We start from the raw sequence: 5034 nt of genomic DNA on the forward strand, positions 1-5034 counted from the left end.
CATTCATTCAGCCGAAGCCTAAGGCACGAACTACTTTCTTCATTCACTCACTCACTCACTCACTCACTCACTCACTCACTCACTCACTCACTCACTCATTCAGCTGAAGCCTATGGCATGCACAAAGCCTGCTGGACAGAAAACCTGAAAAAAAATCTCCATGACTCTTACTGGACAAGCTTGCTGGGAAGTGGTAAGAAATATGAGCTGCATGACAAAGCCATCACACTCCCTCACAGGCTCTTAGTCAACACCAGAGATGCTCGCACACCCACGTTATAGGTACACCATTCATAATAACCAGGAAATGAAACTGGCCTAGATTCCATCAACAAATGAGTAGAAAAAAGAAAATGCAGTGTGTATACAGAGTGGGACTTTATTCAGCTGTAAGGAAAAATGAAATCACGGCATTTTCAGGAAACTGGATGGAACCGGGAATCATTATGCTAAGCAAAGTAAGTCAGCTTCAGAAAGACAAAAAAATATGTTCTCTAGTGTAGAATCTCAGTTTACATTTATATATGTGTGTGTGTGTGTATATATGTGTGTGTGTCTGTTTGAGTGTGTGGTATGTGTGTGGTGTGGGTGTGTGTCTCTGTGTGTATGTATGTCTGTGTTTGCAGTGTGTATGTCTGTCTCTGTGTGTGTGTCAGTGTGTATCTGTCTGTCTGTCTGTCTGTCTGTCTGTGTGTGTATATGTGTGTGTGTCTGAGTATATGGTTTCTGTAGATGTTCATATGTCTGTGTATATGGCATGTGTGTCTGTGGGTGTATGTGTGTGTGTGTCTTTGTGTGAGGTGTGTGTTTAGGTTTGTGGGTAACTATGTGGTGTATGTGTGCTTGCATGTGTAGTGTGAGGTGTCTGTGTATATGTCTCTTTCTGTGTGTATATATATGTATCTATGTATGTGTGTATATCTGTGCATGTTTGTCTGTGTGTAGTGTGTATGTCTTTGTGTGTGTGCTATGTGTGTCTCTCTCTAAGCATGTGTATATACATGTGTGATGAGTGTATGTGGTGTGTGTCTTTGTGTGTGTATGTGTAGTGTATGTATGTACATGTGGGGTGTATGTATGTGTATGTGTTGTATGTGTGTGTGTGTCTGGTCTGTATGTATGTGTGGTATGCATTTGTACTGGTCTGTATGTATGTGTAGTATGTATTTGTACATGTGTATATATGTGTGGTGTCTGTGATATGTGTGTGTATGGTATGTGTGCATGTATGGTATGTATGGTATGTGTGTATGTATGTGGTGTGTGCATGTACATGTGCATGTATGTGAGATGAAACTAGAAAGGGGGCTGTGAGAGGGAGGAAAAGCTCCTAAGGCAGAGCAAAAGAGAGACAGACACATGCCAGGAAAGCAGGGAGAGGAGCTGTGTGGAGGAGGGAAGGCACTGACAGGGGATGGGGGAGGAGGGAGGGCACTGACAGGGGATGAGGGGGAGGAGGAAGGCAGCAGGGAGAAAGATGAGGAAGAACAAATGGCACCTCCAGTAGAAGCTGCTTTCCAGCAGGCTGTGTCACATGTGACCTCTTTGCCTCAGCATCTGGAACTCCAAAAAGGGAACACTCCAGATCAGGTAGACTTTAATATTAAAGACTTTAATATAGACCTTTGCTCAGAAAGCTTAGCCTCAAGATCCGGCATTAGGAGCCTAAAGAGATGGCTCACTGGTTAAGAGCACTGGCTGCTTTTCCAGAGGACCTAAATTTGATTCCCAGTACCCACACAGTGGCTCACAACCAACTATAACTCCCGTTCCAAGGGATCTGATGCCCCCTCTGGCCCCTGAGCGAACTGCATGAACATGATGGACCAAACACCCGGAAAGCACAAAGTAAAAATAAAGAAATCAGGCTGGAGGGATGGCTCAGCTGCTAAGAGCACTGACTGAGCTAAGAGCTCTTCCAGAGGACTTGAGTTCAACTCCCAGCAACCACATGGTGGCTCACAACCATGTGTAATGGGCTCTGATGCTCTACTTCTGGTGTGTCTGAAGACAGCTACAGTGTACTCATATACATAAAATAAATAAATCTTTAAGGAGAGAAAGAAAGAAAGAAATCTTTAAAAAATGCAGCAACTTGTCTTTAGTGTCAACTCAACCTTAGTTCTTATGTCATAGTTCTTGTGGTGCCTTTTAAATCAGTAGACTCTGGAGAAGCAACCATTCATATATTTCAGCATCACAGGCATTTGAGCTTGATTGGGGGGGGGGTGTATGCATAAAATGAACTTTGAAGGCCCTGTCTGAATCAGACCTTACCCAGACACACTGACAACCGCTGTCCTATTGAGGCTAAAGGGAGGCCTGGGTTCTCTCTTCTCAGCAAACAGTTACAATGATGGATTTACAGTCCTAGTTATCTCTCATACCGAGGCAAGAGATGATTATTAAATGAGAGAACAAATGTTTTCCTTGCCACAAACAGAGTCAAAAATCCAGCACATAGTTTGTATTTGCTGCTTAAGAAAAAGAGCTAAATTAAAATGGCTTAAATTTGCATAAGTAAACTTTCACATCATTAGAATTCAAACAGGAAGAAAGAAGTACTAAAACTCAAAAGGGTCATCAGATTATTGGCCATGCCTCGGGAATCCTGGGGGGCACCTCCCCATACTTTTCATGGGTTTCTGTCTTATCTTCCCAGTTAATATTGCATGTACATATTGAATAACCCCAGACTGAATCTTTTATGTCTAAGGAACAGAAGTTTAATAAAAATGTACCCAATGTACCTAATATGTAAACTAGAGAAGAAATTTAACGTGAAAGGAGAAATCTTTATGTTAATGGGGTAATGTCTCCTGAGAAGCGTTGTGATAAATACAAACCCATCCCCATTGATCATTAACCAAGTAACTGCCCCATAGACTTGCCTGCAGGCCAATCTTACCAAGGCATTTTCTCAATTAAGATTCTCTCTACCCAGACGTATCTAGGTTTGTGTCAAGTGGTCAAACCAACCAGTGCACCTCCAAGGCCACCCTTTTCTACTTGGCACTCAGAGATGTGGGTTGTGATATTTCCCAGTTCTTTTATAATCACGAAAAGGCAGGGCCAGTTCAGATGCAAAGGTGCTTCATTGCACCCAAGAGTTAGCCAACTGTGTGTTTCCTCACAATTTTTTGAAATGGCTCATTGCAATTATAGATGAAAGCAACTTTTGACGTTGCATCATATTGTTTCCAAATGAGGGACCCTGGATCTGTCACCAAAACCCCAGCTGGGATTCTAGCATCAAACACAGACTCCACTTTTGTGCGGGCAAACAGGAAGCCTGATTTGACCTCATGTTTGTATCTCATTAAGACTCAGCCCCAGGCATGAGAGGCCTCACAGGCTCAAGCTGGGCCTGCTCCTTAGGGCTGAGTGTCCCTTGGCAGTGCTGGCTTACTGGGGTACCTTCTGCTCCAGAAATATGTTCCTTATTGCCAGTGATTTAAGCGCTGTCCATGTCTGCCTCTGAAGAAAACACAGATTGCAATCACAAGAGAAGGTTCCAGTGGCCGGCCTGAGGCTCCCTCAGGCTAACACCTCACTACTTCATGTATAAACTCTTGAGCTAAGTTCACATCTGTACCGATACGGTTACCATATTCTCTCTGCAGACCCAAACTGCCCCACTGTATGTATGGGCACCACACTTGAGGTGATCACCACCGCTCCTCCCCGGCCCCGCAAATAGCACATTTATTGCTTCCAGTGGGTGTGTGGCATGCAGCTGAGCCTGAAGACCCTTGGTCCTGAGCCCTGTGCATCACGGGAACACACTTATGAGCTGTGGTCTCAGAAGCAGTAGTCTAGCTTTTGAATTAAAAAGTGGCATCATCATGGGAGCTGGAGAGGTGGCTCAGGGGTTAAGGATGCACACTGCTCCTGCAGAGCACTAGACTTCAGCTCCCAGCACTGTGTTGCAAGGCTCATTCATCACTGCCTGTACCTCCAGCTCCAGCTCCAGATATGGGGTGTCTGAACCTCTGGCCTCCATGGGTAGCTGCACTCATGTGCACATACCCCCACCATCACCCCTAAACATACACATATAAATAATTTCAAATTAATATATCATTAAAATGGCTTTTATTTTTTTGACAGGGTTTTTCTGTGTAGCCCTGGCTGTCCTGGAACTTACTCTGTAGACCAGGCTGGCCTGGAACTCAGAAATCTGCCTGCCTCTGTCTCCCAAGTGCTGGAATTAAAGGCATGCGCCACCACCGCCCGGCTCATAATATCATAATATGACTTTTAAGACATTCATTAAAAAGAAGTTCTCATTTCTATACCAGACATGTACACACACACACAATCTCTCTCTCTTACACACACACATACACACACACACATGCACATACACACACAGACTCACACACACAAACACACAGACACAAAAATAGACACTGTCACAGATAGACAGACACAGACACAGACGACACAGACACAGACACAGTCACACAAAGGAAGAGGAAAAAAGAGATGGAGGAAGGAATGAAAGAAAGGAGAAAAAGAAATCAATTGTCAGGGCCTCTTCCTCGCTAGCAAATGAAGGGACACAGGTCAACCCTGGGTGGCATTCCTTTCTGAGATCCTAGGTTATTTTCGGGGGCTGTATGGTGGGTTTCAAGGCAGTGTGGACCCCACAGGAACCCTGTGTGCAACTCTAGGCTGACTCCGCTCTCCCTGCGGCTGTCACTGGGCTGCTGCTGTGGCCAGGCCTGAGCAGCTGCCTCTTCTTTAGAATCCACCACTCTTTGTCTAGCCAAGGAGGAAGGGGATTTGCTTGCTCCATGTCACAGGTCAAGGTAACCCACAAATATAGACCCCCTACCCCATGTCCCACCTCTAGAAGAAAGGATAAGACTTGGGGACTGTGACTCTGGATGATCCGGCAGAAGCTGGGTGGAGATTAAGGAAATCACTTGGTTTCCTGTACCAGCAGTGCCCGTGTAGGGGGGACTGGAGTCCCTGTTTCCTCCTTCTGGGCTCCAGGAACCTGGCCTCTAAGAACTAGCACACCTGGTT

The sequence above is a fragment of the Mus caroli genome, unplaced genomic scaffold (genome assembly GCF_978045245.1).
Source record: "Mus caroli unplaced genomic scaffold, Mus_caroli_1 scaffold_11, whole genome shotgun sequence".
Taxonomy (NCBI): Eukaryota; Metazoa; Chordata; class Mammalia; order Rodentia; family Muridae; genus Mus; species Mus caroli.